The sequence below is a fragment of the Melitaea cinxia genome, chromosome 5 (assembly GCF_905220565.1).
Source record: "Melitaea cinxia chromosome 5, ilMelCinx1.1, whole genome shotgun sequence".
NCBI lineage: Eukaryota > Metazoa > Arthropoda > Insecta > Lepidoptera > Nymphalidae > Melitaea > Melitaea cinxia.
In genome coordinates, this window is record NC_059398.1 from 9,351,646 (window position 1) to 9,372,890 (window position 21,245).

Below are 21,245 nucleotides of genomic sequence, written 5' to 3' on the forward strand. Positions count from 1 at the left end.
TACGTAAATACATAAAAAATATAACAGACACAAAAAAATATACATATAAACTTACTCTGTATATAGTGAATGAAGGGATAGATGCCCCTAAGGGCACCTATACCTCAAAAAATTAGGGCAACTATCCTTTGTGATTGGGATAGATGCCCACGTATTTTTTAAATAAATGATAAACAAAATAGCATCTATTTACAACTATATGCAGACTCAAGATAAAAAATATAACGGAATTTATTACTACTTATAAAATTATACAACCTTAAATACTAACCTTTAAAACTTTGACGTGTTTGTAAATTTCGCCACGGAGAAAATTACACACACGATCCAAACGCGTCCTTGCCACACGAATATCTGTGGATATCTGAGGTACGGGGTGACTTCGACTCCTACTTATGCTATTAATTTTTATTCGTCAGTTCGGGATGTTAGGTTTTTAGAACATGAGGCATCTATCCCACTGCGGCATCTCTGCCGGTTTTACCATATAAGTATTATTAACTTTTGACTTAAATTTGGTTAAAAAAAAGTAAAAAGATTGACAAACTGTGAATACGGCTGTCACTACACCTGTGTGAGCGCAACGGCAATATGTTTATACGCGAGCGACAATGACCAAAGATGAGGGGTCAATGTACGAAATTCTTCGTGCTCCGCGTCCGTGCTATAGCACTATTATCGTGTGAACCCAGTGGTTACGGAGTTAAGATTTGAGGTTAGATTTATGTTATTTAGAGTTATTACGATACCTTAGAGCTCCGCGTCTTACTCCACCTTAGCTCCGGTGCTGCGGGAAGTGCACTCATGTCCGTTCCGCAACTTTCACACGTTATTTTCGAACAGGAGTACGTAAAAACGATCTCGACTGTAAGATCAACATACGATATGAACTGACGTTTTACGACTGACAAATAGACACTTTTAAACAAAAGGTGTATTTTGTGACTTATGAAAGGCATTTGATCGCGTGTACCACGGGATTTTATTAAGTAAACTTGAATATTACGGCGTTAATGGTAAAGCTCTTAATCTAATTACTTCATATCTATCTAATAGAATTCAACACGTATAAATAAACGGAACGAAGTTTTCTGGATCTGTGCTAAAAATGGACGTTCCACAGGGGTCGATTCTAGATCCGTTTCTTTTTTTATATATTATTATAAATGATCTGCCATTTTATGTTAAGTATATTTGTGATATAGTGCTATTTGCAGATGACACATCTCTTATATTTAAAGTTAAAAGGAAAAAAGTAAATTACGATGACGTGAACACTTCTTTGTCGCGAATTCAAGATTAAATAACTTGGTTTTGAACGCTAACAAAACTAAGTGCGTTGTGTTTTCGTTGCCTAATATTAGGCATCTAAATTATAATTTTGAAATAAATAACGAGAGGCTTATTGTCAATGATTCTACAGTTTTCTTAGGGATAAATTTGGACTCAAAACTCTAGTGGAATTCCCATTTGTCATCCTTGAATGGTAGACTCAGCTCTGCAGCATTCGCAGTTAGAAAAGTACGACAGCTAACCGACGTCGCTACTGCGCGTTTAATATATTTTAGCTATTTCCATAGCATTATGTCTTACATTCTGTTATTGTGGGGTAATGTTACATATATTGAGACTGTATTTATTTTGCAAAAAAAGGACTATACGTGGCATTTACAACCTTGGAGCTCGAGTCTCCCTACGGTATGTTTTTCAAAAGGTAGACATATGAACAATTGCTTCGCAATATATTTATAACAATATTATGTATATTCACCATAATATTCATTGTTTTGAAATAAATAGTAATAATGGCAGTGTAAACACGAGAAGGAATAACAAAATTGAAACTCCAAGTTTCCGACTGCTATAATTAAACCCACAAACAATTTTGGAATTATCTCAACATAATTTTAAAGTTTTTATTAAAAAGAGATTAATAGATAAAGCGTATTATTCGGTGCAGGATTACATAGTTGATAAATATGTGTGGACTTAGTGACGTTGTATTTCATGCAAGATATTACTAATTCTGTATTACAACACAGTTTATTATATATTATTTTCAGAAGAGAAAATGCGGAGTTTCTTGCCGATTCTTCTCTGCAGATTTTACATTGCGAATTGGTGGTAGCTTTACTTGTACAAAAATAATAAACACCTTAAAATTTTAATTTATAAAATGTCGATTCGAAAATGCTTTTGGGGCCAATTTGAATAAAGTTATTTTTGATATTGAATTTGATTTTGATGGTACCTTTTTCGAAGTAGAACAAGATTATATATCTACTTAGGTCATACTATTACATCTAGCAACAACTTTAAAAGGGAAGTTTTTTTCCTTTTTTTATTCATCCATCGCATAGATGGCGGTGTTCACGAAAATTGATTTAAATCGATTAATATTACTATAAAAATCGATGATTTTATAACATCCCCAATCCACAGAAATTCAGAAAAATTTAATAAGATCTTTTCTGCTACCTAATATATCCAAAAAAGATTTAGTGAAGCATGTACAAGCATCGCAAGCGTTTTGCCGGCCCTACCCCCCATCCCCCCACCTTACTCACCACAGGAACACAACATTAATTGAGAGTTGCCCAGTCGAGTTGCTCCAGATTTTGAGCAGGATATTTCCTGGAGTGCCGTCTTAGTTAAACATTACAATATAATTTTGGTTAAAAAGTATTTTTCTTTAACAGTTCGCCCACTAATGCCATTCTAAAATCCGTTTGCCGCATTAGGTAATGGTGAATGTAGAAAAGAGTATAGAATATAAACATTTTAAAGTACCTATAAACGTATAGCATACTGTTACTAAAGCGCATAAAGATAAGGTTTGCTTTAATTTTCTTGTTATTTGCTATAAGACTTTAAAGTTCTGGTCAATGAGTGTTTAGTGAGATACTTATAAGGTGCGTGTGGGTGCAAGGCTGACCTTATAGGCACCCACAGATTGTTAACATTTATATGATTTCCCGACATCCCACTCTTACTGACATTATATCTATATCTGTTGTCAGAGTTATTAAAAACGATAAAGTTATAAAGCTAACAATTAATCTAACATTTAAAACTGTTATTCATTGTTTACATCTAATTCAAGGAAATTATAGGTTAGGTTATTACCATAAATCTCCCCTAGCCTAGGCCTTATTATCAACATCTACCTTACATCACAATATATAAATTACAATTATTATTTTTCCTTTTATATATTTCACAATTTTGTTATTTTTCAGTAAGTTATGTCCTCTGCGACTGCGACTAGGAGGTATTCATTTTTATGAATAACAATGTAAGTAAAGGTCCGTATTCTTTATCTAATTAAGTAAATTTTGTGAGAACTGAGTGTAAAAAATACAAATACTTTTTTAAGTTAGTAATTAAGACAATGTAGGAATGTCGTATATTTCAATATATTTTTTACATAATGGGTTCATTATAACATATGATTTCGAGCCAAAAAAAAAATGTCTGTATGTATAATTATCACATTTGTAATATTAGGTGTAGAACTTTTTAAATAAATAGTCACATTAACGCAATACAACACACATACTACATATATGTACATAATTTCAGTAAGACAATATGCCTAATAAAATAAGTTAATAAATAAATAAATAGATAATATCAGAGTTATAACAATGAACCTAAAACTAAAAAGCTTAAGTATATATATACATAATATAATAACTAAATATTATTAAAAGGAGTCCCTTTAGGCAAGGTTCCGAAGATACTGGCAGCGTTCCCCCTTTGAATAGCTAGACTAATTCTTTGTCCGAAGTAGCTGCCAGCTCTTCGGTCTCCTGTGATGTCGAATAACCTTTTTGCTATTTCCTTAAAAAGTCTTATATAGCGCTAGGACCCCATGTACCAAGGGTCTCGACACCGAATGTGACAAAATCATATTCGGAGCCTAGACCACATTAGCTAGTGAAAGCAAGTGTTTCTTTAATTTATATTTAAAGGAAACAAGGGAAGGACTAGTGAATGACTCCTGGGAGTTTGTTCTATAGTATGGAGGCGCGTACCGAATATGAATTTAACTTAAATTTTGTATTACATTTCGGTATGTATAGCTTAGCTGTAATGCCAGGGCGCCTGGAACGAGTAGGAGAGGGTACTCGGTGAAATCGGGATCGAAAATGTAATGGAGCATTTGGATCAAGAAGGATATTAAAGAGAGTGGAAAGGATGTGCGTATCACGCCGAAGACGAAGAGGGAGCCATTTTAACTGAGCACGAAAGTGAGTCGCTTCAGCCTGTAATATCCCATTACTGGGCATAGGCCTCTTTCCCCATGTAGGAGAAAGATCAGAGCTTAATCAACCACGCTGCTCCAATGCGGGTTGACGAAAGTGAGTGATGCGATCAAATTTTCGCAGGCCAAAAATGAAGATAGCATACATCAGCATAATCAAGGATAGGCAGCAGAAGGGTTTGCGCAAGCATAATTTTGGTTTGGAAAGGAAGAAAATATTGGAGACGCTAAGAGAGTGAAATATTTAGTATCTTCTTCTGCTGACTTCGCTGACATGAGCTGCCCATGACTGTATTTATTAATTATGTATTACGTATTTTTATATATTGATTCTCTTCTTTATCTCTGTTTTCTGTAAAAATAGCTATAAATATCTTTGTACGTTATAAATTTATTGGAACGAAGTTCCTTACGGCAGGCTTGACATTTGGCTGGGCGACCGAACTGAAAAAAATGTGATACTAAAACCGTAAGAAAAATCCCACCAAAAACATTTTCATGTAAAATGTTGCCAAGACGAGATCATATGGCTCGCACTGTCAAAAAGTTATCAGATCTCATGTAGAGCCAAGCTTCTAACTCTACACGCCCTAACTCTACAAGCCCTAACTTCACAAACTTTACACCTTAGTCAAAATATGTGGCTTGGCCGTTTCGCTACCGTCACGTGGGCGTAAGGTGAAAATTTTTTTCACTGTTTTTTACTTTTCTGTCATACAATAGTTCTATTAAAGAAAAAATAAAAAGAAGAAGAATAATTGATATACATATAATACAAATAAAAATAAAAAGAGAAAATATATTTATATAAATGAGACAGGGAATTCGTCATCTACATCGGCAGCCGGTAGTAACGAAACGGCCAAGCCACATATTTTGACTAAGGTGTAGAGTTTGTGAAGTTAGGGCTTATAGAGTTAGGGCGTGTAGAGTTAGAAGCTTGGCTCTACATGAGATCTGATAACTTTTTGACAGTGCGAGCCATATGATCTCGTCTTGGCAACATTTTACATGAAAATGTTTTTGGTGGGATTTCACTTCTTTTTGTAAGTTCAATATTATAGCTGCATTTTACCTCCGACACATTTTATACCATAAATATCATCCAATCTTCACCATATTCGGTTTAAGCACGCTGTTTTTGATTTTATGTTGAACTGATATGCAAACGGTGATCTCCGCCAAAACTTAAATACCAAAATTACAAAATGTAAATTTTCGACATAAACTAATAACCGATTATTATTATTTATGTATTTTATTATTATTATTAATAACAGCGAGTCCCTATATCAATTTTCAGACCTCTAACATCAAATTTTGCGGAAGTCTCATACAAACTTCCATCCCCTAGTTTGAGGGGTTGGGGGGTAAAGTTCCAAGTTTTAGAATTTTTTGTTGTTTGTGTACTAATACTAGCTTACATACCAAATTTCAGCTTTCTGGGACTTCAGGAAGTACTCTAAGAATTTTGATGATCATCAGTGAGTGACGAAATCGGGGTTTTTTAGATATCAATAAAATCTAAAGTATAAGAGCTATGTAATTGAAACTTTATATGTTTAATAAGTTCACTATTGACATCATATCCCCAGAATTTTGTTTATCTGGTATAATCCAAACCCAAGTTATGAGGGTTCAAAAAAACGACGAAGCACTTCGAGAAAAGATAGGTAGTGCTTTTCGTTTTTTGTTTTTTTTTTTTTTTTGGTTCGTCTTGGCGGGGGCACTACCGTGCCCCCAGATATATAACGGAATTGACGTAATATCAGTCACACGACTGTATAATATGTCGTTTGTAAAACTAAAATATTACTAGTAAACTTTTTTTAAATTATTTATGTAATTTTATACTGTCGACAAAAACAAATAAAGACATGTTTTTATTTCACTTAATAGTTTGAATTATTATTATTATTTTGTTAGATTTATTTTATTTTACGGGATTTGTTATTTTCTAAAATACTAAATTTCCTAAATACTTTTATGCACTTAATTAAAAACCAATCAACAAAAGTAAAAAAAAAAAAATCAAGAACTAGAAAATGTATATAAAATTCAACATTTTTTTTTTCAAATTGTGTAGCTTCTATACTATCCGAAGGAACTTCGTTCCTACCTGGTATCCCATGACACCACATATTTTTTATTATTATTCCTTAATTTGTATTGGAACATACAAGAACTAAGGCAACAAATGGTGTGTGTGTGTTTGAGTGCGAGTGTGTGTGTGTTTGTACATCGGTGTCATTGTATATGAATAATAAATAAATAATAATAAATAATTTCTTTATTTTAGCTAATCATTTACAAACTACAGCATACAGATATCAGAAACATGTGCATTACAGTTACCATATGCAATACGACTATAATAGATACATGATTTATGGGAATAATCATTTAATAATACTTCCATGAGCTTATTAACATAAATAAAAATATGTACGATTTTATTTTTGTGCTATCCACACATTAGGAATTCTAAACATTTTTGAATATCATATCAAAAATTGACCGCTCCAGCGGGGTTCGAACCCGCGTCTCCGACTGACCGTGTCGGGGTTCTAGCTCTGTTTATTATTTTCTAAACCTTATACTATACATTATTGTCGAGTCTTCCCAGTGAGTAATCGTCGACACATGTTTGAGGAATTAATTGCTCGAAATAACAAAACATATATTTTTTAAAAATATGTATGTCCTTATTTTTCCACAATAAATTCTTAAATATGATCTACAGATAGAAATTAGAGGTGGTAGACGTACAATAAAAATAATATAATATAATTATTATACAAAATTACTAGAACTAATAAAATAATTATATATACGCAAATGGATCACGTATGGTAACGATGACTATAGTGCTTGTTATCTGAGGAGAATGTCGAGAGGACTATTATGATGATGAGCTTGAGTTTGAAAACGCCGTCGCTAAGATCTTGAAGCAAGTCCTGCGGATATACTTCATAAGAACTAAGCGCAATTTTTGTCTAAAGCAGTGTTGCTACGGCTTCTTTCTTGTCTTATAGATGCAAAATAAAATTTGAGTCAAGTATTATTTATTATATGTGTGTTTGGGTACACTAGATATGGGTTTCTTAATAGTATGCAAACAGTAACTACACAAATACTAATTAAAAATGTTCCCGTTTTAACACCTGTGATGTGTTTATTCAGTTGTGCAATAAAGAAAGAATATGTTCTAATTTCTGTAATTCGTTACCAGTGTGTGTATTTAAAAATCATATGAAACAACTGTTGAAAATCGTTTGTGATTTTCTTATTTAGCAGTTGTAAATGAAGCATATTTTTAATCTGTAGAAATAATAACTGTGTTGTCTCTCAGTACGTACTCATGAGATTTCAATCTAATTTAAATAAGACCACATGACAAGAGCCAACCTTTCGATCAAAAAAAAAAAAAAATTATCAAAATCGCTTCACTCATAAAAAAAATATGATACAACGTGGATCGACGGAAAAATGGAAGACAAGTAAATACGCATTATTAGCGATAACTCAAAAAGTATTTCTTAACTCTTAATTAAATGTAAAAGTCGTTTAAATATATTCTACTGTACGCGCACAGCTTCTGAGCGACTGCACCAAACTGGATCATACTTTTCGTAAGGTGTTCGATATATAGTAGGAGCTTTATATACAGGAAAAAAAGCCTATACGAAATCATCTATTACGAAAAATATAGCATAGTGGTACGAAGTTTGCCAGGTCGGTTAGTTATATAAGAGTACGTTTTGTACATTTCGATAAATCTATCAATGAAAGCAAATTTAATTTCAAACCGCAATCACAACCAATTACAGTTTTTTTAACATACGAGTACATCTTACAAAGACACGATTGATGATTTCATAGCTGATGTTTTAATAAACAAAAAATAAAAAAAAATGATTGTGGTAGTTAAGTGAATACGTACGTACCTAAAAGTCATTAATTACAAAAACTTATATGACATGTAACTCATAGAAAATCGAAATCAAAGTCAATTAAATAGAACGACTAAAAAAACAAAAATATTTGTCAAAAATGTTTGGACAGACATTGTTAGAGTTAATATAAAATTGAAATGATGTCTCTTTTTGAAAGTAGTTCTAGTAGACGGTGCTATGAAGTACCTACACGCGGGTATTGAACTTAATGTCAAGGGTTTATGTGGTGCACGAACGTAGGCTACCTGGGCCGCGCTGCCTCGTCGCAACTAGCGACTTGCGACTCAAATGTTCCTCCTACCACGATCGTGCTCACGGAAATCGTGTTCCTCCGGGCCTTTAAAATGTTGGATCAACGAAATTACAATGTACTTAAATGACGTAGAGTAATATAGCACAATACCTCATAAAAAAGTGTATCTGCGTTCCTCTTTTCACAATAGTTTTATCCATAATGAGTATGTACGTGTTTCTTTGCTAGCTAGTGCTTTGCAAGTACACATAAATTCTATTTCAATGTACAAATTCTTATCTCAATGTAAAAAAATAATAATGATGATTTATGGTAAAGCTTCTTCGATTTGGTTTTCTTTGATCATTAATAGCAGAAAAGTTTTATTTTTATCTAGTGTTGACAACTTATGACGTGCATATGTTATAAAAAGGTACACAAATAGATATCAAAAAAGCTAAATACCAAATGGTAACACTCGATAATTAATTACCTGTTGGTTTTTAACCGACTTCCAAAAAAGGGGGAGGTTCTCAATTCAACTGTATTTTTTTTATTTATGTTACTTCAGAACTTTGAACTGGGTAGACCGATTTCAATAAAAATAATTTTAATCGAAAGGTGGTGCGTGTTATTTGGTCCCATTTAAATTTATTTGAAATCTAACGACTACTTTTCGAGTTATATCTAATAATGTGTTTTTACTTGACTATTTTTCGTCAACCTACTTTTATTTTATTTTATTTTATTTTATTTTGGAAACAAACAGTACAATAATACAAAAAAAAAATCTTATAAAACTAATACATAAACCAATAAAGTTTCCAATAGTAAACAATTCATTAATAAGCTAAAAAGCACACATTAATAAGAAATAATCGATACACACAGAAATATAAATAATTCAACAGTAGTAAATTGAATAATTAGGTAAACATGTACGAATAGAAACATTTCATACAATCATCAATTAAATAATAACGTTGCATTATACAGCATAACTTTTTACTGGGTGTACCGTTTTTGATGATTTTTAATTTAATCGAAAGCTGATGTTTATCATGTGATCACATTTAAATTTGATCGGGATCTGATAACTACTTTTTGTGTAATCTTTGATAACGCGTATTTACTTGACTATTTTTTCGTCTACTTGCTTTGTATTACTTGTCGATGTAATTGAAGTCGTTTTTTTTTTTCGTTTGCGAGCAAAAACAATTATTTTTGAGCTAATAAGCATAATTATATTTTGTAATACGCACACAAATCACGTTAATATGCACACAAATAACGATAATACGAATCCTTAAAAAATTGTGATACTCAAAAGGAGAGAGAATTAAGAAGAGAAATATACAGTTAAATACCGATTTGGTATTTTTCACAAAAAAAATGCCTCATCAATCAGGCCTCACGAGAATAAAACTTATAAAAAAGCTAATTTTTTAAATATTTTAATTTAGTTTTAGATCCGCAACCCGCATTGAAGCAGTGTGTTGGATTAAGCTCTGATCCTCTCATACAAGGGGAAAGAGGCGCGCCAGCAGTGGGATATTACAGGTTGAATCGAGCGAAGTGAATTTAGTTTTTTGGATTTAAAGAAGATCATGCAGCAGTTTTCAACTTTCAGTTGAAAAGCTAAGACTATTTATACATCATAAAATAGCTTATAATCGTTTTGATAATGTGTAAATTATACATTGCCCTATATATGATACGTATTCCCGCCTTATGCCGATATCTATTAACATAACATGCAACTCGATGCAGGTTAGAGCCCTTTTGTACTACATATTTTTTAGATTACGAGTTATTAAATAGTCTAGAATAATAAAAATGCCGATAACAGTATATTGAACTTTATATAGAATGCTCATTAGTTTTTGTAAGAATTTCATACCATTGCATTGGCTTGATGAGGATTGCGAAAACCAGGATTTTTGGCGCAAACTTGGAAAGGCCTATGTCCAGCTGTGGACTGCGATAGGCTGAAGTGTAGATGATATTGAATCGATGATATGATGGCTTAATAGTTAGTTAACGTGAGTTTTATTCAAATAATTCGCATTCAACGCAAGAAAACTATTAACGATATTTTATTAGGTATAAAATATAGTAACATAACATAATATACTATCTAAATTTACAAAAAAAAAACCACAAAATTCATATTAATAGGACATTTATTTTAATAAGAATGACCAGATTAAGCTGTATGTATGAAATTCCACACGAGCCCTATATATGTATATTTTCATATGTATAAGTATAATATAAGTACAATACCTACATAAAATTAACGACAAATAATTCTATGTAATGTAAACGAGTATTAAATATTGTTAGACTCTACTTAAAAATATATATAACTGTCATTTAACATTTATAAAAAACTGTAATCAATTCATTTGTACGAGTATATCATTATTTTTAATTTAATCTTTATTTCTAGTCTGTACATTCATAACTGTTCTGTCATAAATTAGTCATATATACAAATATATAAAATTGGAGTGTCTGTTTGTAATATTAAAGTAACCGCTTTTTACTAAATGCATATATATGTAAACATGGTACATATACCAAAATAACATATTTTTACAGTTTTTGTCTGTCTGTCTGTTTGTGCCGGCTAATCTCTGAAATGGCTGTACCGATTTTGACGAGACTTCCACTGGCAGATAGCTGATTTAGTAAAGAGTAACATAGGCTACTTTTATTTTAGAAATTTATTTATTACTAAACTGCGAACTGAACAATAACTATTTACCACGTGACAGACATACATACCACCTTTCGATAAAAAAAAAATAACCGAAATCGGTCAATCCAGTGAAGTTCTTTAGTAAACTACATAAAAAAATACAGTCGAATTGACCACAAGTTTGTAAACATAAACAGATCAGATCAGGCATGATGAATATGCCTTGCCAGGTCTTGTCAGACACTACACCGACTACAGAGATGACGCGATCTGTCGTTTCGTCGGGAGGGCGGCGGAGGCTACGGAAAAAGACATCCTCGAGCATGGTCTCGAGATGGCGATTCATAATAGAGACACCGCCGTCGTTGAGAGTATTCTCGAGATGTCAAAATAAAATTCGAATAGGTTGCTTTACTTGGGAGGAGTAAGTTGGTAGTAATATAGACAATATTAAAAAATATATTTCTAAGAAAACGATTATTACGCATGTAAATAATGTAAGATTTAGCTAGATATAAGTATAGTATTATAAGGAAGTAATAATAATACAAAAAAAAAAAAAAAAAAAATGTTGTACCATAGATTAGATTAAGAACCGGTCGGTGGACTCACGTCTCTTTTGGAGACATTAAAAACAAACATAGTCTGACTTGAACAGCGATGTTGTTGACTAACGCCTACCTTGAAATAGAGAAAAAATAAAAATAAAAATTTGCATGTATTAGAGTAAAAAAGGACATGGGTTCATAAGCCCGTGGATGTATAAGACTTGTTAAAAAAAAAAAAAAAAAAAAAAAAAGGTCTTGTCAGACACGCTTATTTTTCATATCTGATCAGATCTAAAGATTCATGCCTGCTCATATTTGATCAGAGCTGATCATTTTTTCCCGGGATGCTCGTGCCTGACATTTCACCTATAAACATTCTAAAATGATAATTAAACTGTCATAAAAATTATAAAAGTGTTTATGATGTTCTCTGTAATAATGTTTTACTATCGAATAATAGTATTTATTAACATATCGTAATATATACTAGCATATATAATTTTTTAAATGTATATATAACTTTGAACACAAATAGAAATATCTATATATTTATTTAGTATTGATATAATTATTACTTATGCTGTCCGGTACGGCAGAAATAACTACAAGATCAGAAACAAATATTTGTATATTTATAAATACATATATTGCCGGTGTAACAGATAACGCGAAATCATCACAACGTTATTTAATCTAATAATTATGCAAAAAATTACTAATGATACAAAAACAACAATTATAACTAGATTTTCCTGTGTCGTACACAAGCGTGAACAACTCGAGTGTACAACAGTTCTTTTAATAGAGTGTGAGTGTGTGCAATAGGACACATAAAAATTACGTCTATCAGTGTGTTATTAACTAATGCTACATCTAGGAATGTATAAACGTCAAAAGTAATAGGTAAATATTATGCAAGTAATAATTTTTTTTGTATAGCAGGGGAACCCATTTACGGGTGATATCCAGGACGCCCGGGTAGGCAGTCTTAGACCATATGTTGGCCTCAGTACTTAGGGGTGAAATACCGACCAAACCCCTGCGGAAGCCTTTAGCCGCTTTAATTAGAGGGCCCTGGATCTGCAGGCAACAGGATCCCTCCAGCGACAGGCTGGCCTCGGCAAAAAGGCCAGACTTCTCCTCCATGGGGACTGTCCGACTCCCTCTGAACAATCTCGACGACGCCGTGTCTATACAGCTGTGTTATATATATATATATATATATATATATATATATATATATATATATATATATATATATATATATATATATATATATATATATATATATTTAATTCATATTCTACAATCGAAAAATATTTTTGTGACAATATCTAATTCGCCATCTACGGCTTAGCAGACGTGTCTTCACAAAAGTTTAAGATATACTAGCTGACCCTGCAAACGATGTTTTGCCATATATGTTATTAACCCCCTTATTCCTCTTATTATATCTTAGGGGTATGAAAAATAGATGTTGCCCGATTCTCAAACCTATCCGATATTCACACAAAATTTTATAAAAATCGGTCCAGCCGTTTCGGAGAAGTATGGTAACTAGCACTGTGATACGAGAATTTTATATATAATATTTAATTTACATATTTTTATTGATTTAAGTTTGGATTTATAGAAGAACTTTTACGAAAAGGTATAATTAGAATTGCTTCGAGCTAGTTATATAACTTGCTTCGTGACCACCTGAAACGGAAGCAGGCACATCCTGGCCAGTGCCTTGCACGGCATACTCGTTCTGATATCATAATTGATGCCTTAATAGGGCCCTACGGCACAATACGAAAGAATAATCTTGATTTTCAATTTTGATCTTAGGGTAGATGATGTTCTTGAAATAAACAAAAAAAAAAATTACAATATATCTATTTTTTTATAATTGAAATATAGTCGACAGTGCACTAAATCTTATTCCTTTTTTATGGTGTAAATATTGTTACATTATTATACGAGTATATAGCTATGTCATTTATAAGTAATGCAAAAAAATAGTAACGCGGAGATCAATATTGTCTATTTTAATTCATACATATGTACATATGGCTGAAGATTCTAGTTCGAGAAAAAACACTTAATTAAATATTTTAGTTTAAGCATTCGCTTCGAGCAAGGCTTTTGTTTGAAGTCAGTATCATTTTATGAAACAAAAACTCAATTGAACCGAACCCGACTTATGATTTTCTTGCTTATTTAAAAGTCCGGTGCCGTTGCTGTTGAGTCACCTATCCCCCTCCCGACCCTTCCGTGCCTCTTCCCCGGTTCCCTCCTTCCGCCACGGTCACTGAGCACTCTGACCTCTGGCGAAATATCCATAGTACATTACGTAAGTCTAATGTCGAATGAAATAATTATGTTTGCTCGGTAACGAAAAAAAAGCGACTTCAATTACATCGACAAGTATTAGAACGAAGGTACACGAAAAAATTGTCAAACAAATACGCGTTATCAAAGCTTATTCAAAAAGTAGTCATAAGATCTAAATCAAATTTAAATGGGACCACATGACATGCACCACCTTTCGATTAAAAAATAATCATCGAAATCGGTCCATCCACTCAAAATTTCTGAGGTGAGCGACACACATTAAAAAAAATAGAAAAAATACAATCGAATTGAGACCCTCCTCCTTTTTTAGAAGTCGGTTAAAATAAGATTAGAAACAAAGTTTAGTTTAGTTAAAATAAGGTCAGCTTGATTTGAATTAATTTATTTTGTAAAATCGGTATTTGTATTTATGCACTCACACTGAATGTTAACAAACGTTAGATGTTTGTGACTTTTTGTTTTAATATTGCTCTCTGACATTAATGTTAGATTTTATTTGGTATATTTATATTGATGTGTATTTTGAATTGTTACTGTTTGTTACATGGTCGTTTGTTTGTTCGGTTTATTTTGCGTTTTTAATATTGTAAGTAATTTACGAACACCTGTAAATAAAATTAGACGATCTTCTAAATTCCGTTGCTGCTCACTTTAATATATTTTTCTTAAATGTTTTTGACGTCAGTTTTTTTAATTTACTTTTCATAATTTAGTTTTTGATAATAAGTTCTGCATTTAATCTCGAATATTCATTACTGTATGCAAATTAAAGATTGTCCATTTAGTATTAGCATACTAAATGGACAATCTTTAATTTGACTTATTTCGATGTTGACAATATTCTTAGTAACTTAAGGACACCTGTAAAAAAGTAGGCAATTATCTAGATACCAATATTTAATTTATTAATTTTGTGTTTGTTGTTGTACTACTTGTTGGTGTTGACTTATGAATAATGAAAAAAGCATCATCTTAAAATGCATGGAACGCAATTTAACCTTAAGCGAATTGAAACAATGTTAAAGCAGAAGGTAGGTGCACATAATCATCATCATCATTACAGCCTATACAGTCCACTGCTGGACATAGGCCTCCACAAGTTTACGCCAATAATACGTGAACTCATGTGTTTTGCCCATAGTCACCACGCTGGGCAGGCGGGTTGGTGACCGCAGTACTGGCTTTGTCGCACCGAAGACGCTGCTGCCCGTCTTCGGCCTGTGTATTTCAAAGCCAGCAGTTAGATGGTTATCCCGCCATCGGTCGGCTTCTTAAGTTCCAAGGTGGTTGTGGAACCTTGTTATCCCTTAGTCGCCTCTTACGACACCCACGGGAAGAGAGGGGGTGGCTAAATTCTTTAGTGCCGTAGCCACACAGCAAGGTGCACATAATACAACTGGGTAATGTTAGATGGGGATAGTTATGTGAACTTATTAATAATATTCAACTTTATTTTGCTAAGTTATCGTCATTAAATTTATGTATTCATTAATTACTGGCATTGTCAAAGGTTAAACTTGTAGGTTTTTTGTTTTTAGAATTTATTTGCCAAAATTAAATAATACATCCAATATTCAATAGATACGTCTATCATGTAATAAAAATAAACAAAAGTTTGTGGATGTCTCGGATCAAAATAAAACGAATAATAAATACACGCCCTTTAGTTTCTGAGCCCTTCCTCAGCCCCCCGTCCAGTGATTACATTTTAGGCGTCAAGAGCTTCGCTTTAATCCCATCGTGGTTGTTTAGATGGACTAATAGAATTATATTTTCATTACATTTTAGAAAAAAACTGCCTATATGACATACTGACTATAAATAAATGAGATTTTGATTTTTTTCTAATGTATTAAGTGTGAGTGGTGGTTAAACTATAAAAATCCATTATAATAATTTTTATTTTTTTTAATTTTAAGTTTATTTGGCTAAAACAATACAAATATATTTATAGATATTAGACATATGAATCTTTGAAATAAAATGTAGATAAAATAGTTTAGTAAAGCGTGAGAGGCTTTCAAAAATAGTAAAAATTATATTTCAAATTATTTTGTTTGAAAGTAGTGAAATGAACGAACTGAATTGCATGTTTAGATGAAGTTATACGAGAAGTTTAAAAAATTTTACATTAGAATTTTGGTTCCACCGGCAAGGAATGATTTGTGTTAATCACGTAATACGATAAAAAAAGATTAGAGATTAAATTAACATAACTATGTACTAAACGGGCACTGAGAACATAAAATCACAGTTTGGTAAAAAAAAGACATCAACGAGAGTACGCTGGTGATAATATTGAATTATTTATAAACCTTAATGCTTTCTCACCCGCCCTACAGAGCTTAATCCTGTTATTATGTGGTGCCTATCTAGAGGGCTTAAAATTTATAATCAGTAGGTGCTACATTGTGGCATCGATAATATATGATCGCATTCAAAGCTAAATAAATTCCGTATTTGTAACTTTTAGGATTCCCTTTTAATATTTTTAGTGTATATAAACTGCATATTTTTGTAATTACATCTTTTATTTACTGACTGACGAGTTGAGCGATTAATAATTCATTGTTTAGTTTTATTTATTGAATCTAGACACGTTATTACAGTAGGGCTCTTTCAGAATGCGTTGACGTAATAAGAAATGATTATAAGTTCTAGCCTTAAGTAGTGAAAATAAATGATAAGAAAAGTGGAATAAGAGCCCGAAATTGTATGAAAATCTCCAATATTTTTAGAGTTGGAAGGATTAAATTATTTGGATTTTTTTATGATTTTAATTAAAAATAAATTAATACGTATACCACAATCTTTAGAAAAATTACACATTAAAATATATGATTGTAAGGCACACATTGAAGACAACACAATGAAAGTAAGTACAAATTGATACAAGTATTCAAAGGCCTTATCGCTTATAGCAATCTCTTTAAAGCAATATTCCAGTCCAGCCGTTTCGAAGGAGTATGTTAACTGGCATTGTGACACGAGAATTTTTATATAAGATTATGAAACTTTTAGAAAAAATCTCATAGCTAGAAAGCCAGGCAACTGCCTGCTTTTAAATAACTTTAGTATAGTAAATACAAAATAGCTAGCTACAAGGTACTCAGTTTTTTTCTTGGTACATAAAATTAAAGACCGTAGGCGTAAAAACACTTAAGTTTTTCCATTAGGCAATGGTATTTTGAACCGCGTTAACCCAAAAGCAAAAAGGTATTTAGCTGATTTTATCGTTATTAAGTTATATTATATACATGTAATAATTATTTAAATTTTGATTATAATGTTTTGAACCTAAGTATATTTCATAGAGTTCAAGACAAGAGTCTTTGAAATTTATTAATTCGTTAAACTTTTGGCAAGTCAAATTATAAAAAAAAAATGGAAAGGCGATTTAAGTATGCTTAGGTAAATGGCTACGCTTAGATGTCAATTCAAATAATTATCACGTTTTCATTTTAACATTAGAGCCGCATCTTAAAACGAGCTAGCAGTGAACTCGTTAAAAACCATATTTGGCTTAAACTCATCTCGTCGTTGTTATCTTTGGACAAAAATATATACTTCTTACGTTTAAAAAATTCTCCTTAAATGTAATGAAATTGCAGGGACTGCCAGTGTATTTATAAAGACATTTAAGAGGCACTCATAGTATGTGAAAAGTATCAAAATACATCAAATTGTGAGAGTTTTTTAAGAGACACTTATAAATTAAAGAACATATTTGAAATTTGAAAATATGTAAAACGTAAAAAATTCCCATAAAATTTTGCTAAGAGAAATACAAGTGTAATATTAGTTTGGTTTTCAATGTAGGTAAGGGACAAAGGACCGTCATACAAAATAGCGGTCGAGGTTCTTCACCCACTCGCATAGATCATAACGTTATCAAGTTATAATATGTAGGTATATAGGTAATCTGTATGTATAACAATGAACTAGTTGGCACAGTGGGAAATAAGAACTTGTAATATTAAATACTTATAATTTTAACCTAATTTAAATGACACTGGACACTTTGCATTGGACACAGCAAGAAATATCTAGCTCATAATTTAGAGCAGCCCGACTGGAGAAGTACTTAAAGTTGTGTTACCTCAGAACTTTTTACTGGGAGAACCAATTTCGATGATTATTTTTTGGATCGAAAGGAGGTACTTGTCATGTGGTCCTATCTAACTTTAATCGAGACCTGACAAGTACTTTTATTTATTTGACTATTTTTAGTAACGATTTTTATTGATTTTTTTTTTTAAACGAAAACTGGTGATTGTCATGTCGTCGCGTTTAAATATTATTGAGATCTGAAGAGTCATTTTTGAATTATCTCTAATAATGCGTATTTACTTGACTGTTATTTCTTCTACTTACACCTACGTTGTATTACTGGTCAACGTAACTGAAGTCGGCTTTTATAATTTTCGAGTAAACACAATTATTTGCAAGTCTAGGGGTATAAAAAATCCATATAATTTACTTAATTTTTTTGTACGTACAGAGTAAGATATCGAAATGAACAATAAATTAAAGACAACTACACGGTATGTTAACATAAGTGGTAATGATGGGGAATGCCTTATTAAATTAATTCTTGTAACAACCACAAGGACGTATTAAAGATTCAGACTTCAATATGTTCAAAAAGTAACAACAATTGGCTATAAAAATATGTAAAATATGATCTTTTCCCACGCGAATGCAGCGGTAGATAACAACTAGTATAATACACAAAAGGGGTCACCCCGTTTTAGTCAGTCAGTTTAAAATAATTAAATTAATTATAATATTGTATTGTTTACGAAATATTTTTTTAAGAGAATTATTCAGAAACATGTATCTTTTTCAAAAGCTTCTATTAATAAAAATAGTATAAATATCGAATTAATAAAAGAATTTTAATGTATTTTAACTTGTTTTACATAAATAAGATTTGTACTTGTTTCATTCTTAATATTAATAAATGTTTCCTGAAAGTAAACGTTGTGATTAAAATAATAAACGTTTGTTTAACAAATTAATGAGATACATAATGCAGTATAATATATTGTTATTGTAACTAGTTATCCGTTTCTATTATAAGAAAGAAATATTTAATCGTTATTAGATAAGTGTTTAAATTATAAATTTATTCATAATGGTATCTTTAAAAAATATAATAAAAAATGTTAAAAAATTTAAACAATTAATTTTAATTGTCCTAACAAGGTGCTATTGCGTGATAATAGATACTTTATTCTTTGACCGCATTTTGCGGTGAACTGATTTCGGTATCTGCATCATAAAGTGCAATAACGAAATTGAAATATCGGGTTACATTTTAGTGACATCTTGTTAAGTACACATACACACATGAAAATGTCATTATGAAGGCGTGTTTATTTTAAACAGATTCATGCTCTGTGGTCGTGTGGTGACTGTATGATGTCACCACATCTTAAAAACCTTTACTGCTCACAAACGCCCGTTTCATGAATTTATTTGCTGCTTGACCACTAGTTTCCATGGAAATACGTATTTAGATGTATGTTTATAATGTTAATGGCATATGCATAAAAAGACGTAGGTATTAGTAACGATTACTTCTTAGTCTTCTGAATAGGTTGGTAATTCCCAACAAAATAATAATTTATTCTTCGTACTAGATGCTGAATAAAAATACATTTGACCTACACATTAATAAGGAAAAAATAAATGAGGTATATGATTAAAATTATTCCTTGCGCTATCTTTAATGTACGTAGAATGATGTAACGCAATGTTCTCTTCGAACAATATCCTGGTAATTTTCTTGAGTTAATAACAAAATTATTGATGAAGGATGACTTAACTATCTTATAATAAGCGGTAGCTTCGTGATTTTTTTATGCAACACTGAAGGTCGGTGATGTCATTATTTAAAATAGATTAAGTTTACTATTAATGGAGAGACTATTTAGTAAATTACGTTAAATCTATATAAATAAAAACTGAATCACCAAAATGTATGTAAGCACATAACTTCAAGGACAGGACATGACAGGAAGTTCGCCTGGTCACTTAATTTATTATAATGTTTTAATTACTGCCAAACATGTTTCGTGTTGTTTAAAGTTACCATTTACCATTACTTAGCCATAAAAAGAAGTCTGGCGTCAACAAACCCTTTCGACGTCTTTTATCTTATACTATTAAACAAGCAATTCTTGTATATATATATATATATATATATATATATATTGGGAAAATAACTGTAGCAATCAAATTAATACTTACTCCTATTTTGTCTTAGTGTTGTTATCCTCAATTATTATTTATTTAGCTAGTAGTTTACGTAAGTTGCAGTAACCATCTTTATAAACATAATAGGAAAAAGATCACATTTTTAATTAAATAATGAACCAGCATATTTATTAGAAGACGTCTTCAAGGTTGGTAGAAACACACAAAACAAATAGTACTAGCGTGACAAAACAAAGTAAAGGTTATCCGCAAAACCCGCATAAGTGAGTAAAAAACAATATATTCAACAATTTATACGGGTCTTTAATGTTTCCTCATATGGTATAAATTTAGATACGTACCTGACGTACACATTTGTCAATTATTTTTTTACTAGCTTTAGATGCTTTAGAGTAAGAAATCACAAACCGATTTTTACCCGTAATCGCCACGGTAGCGGAATCGCTACTTTATTTATCTACATAAACGTACGTAATCGTTGGTAGTTGAGGAAAGGAAATGAATCTTGAGGAAAGGAATCTTGGCAGGAGATGCCTGCAAATGTGGTACATATTAATCTTATATGAATATTAAATGGTACATAGATATTACGGATGCAAAGCGCGTTTTGAAGTTTAACAAATATAAAAATTTATAAAAAAAGGCGCAGTTCCATTTCCGTCGGGGACTCCAGTAATAATTAATCCATAAGTTCTAAACCTTATTCTTATTACGACGCGGAAGAGGTAACAAGTTTGTTGTAATGCTTACATGATGCGATAATGAAGACTCTACTTGTGAGGAAAATTATTATTTAGCGAATAATTATTTTAATAAATTTTATTGATAAATCATAATTAAAGCAATTACTATCAACAAACAAAATTATTGTCTGTTACGTATTTATTGTTAGTGTTGTTGTAAAGAAAGATATAAACATTAAAAAAACAAACTTAATGTATGAAAACTCGTGATCGTCTTCTGCTCGATTACACAG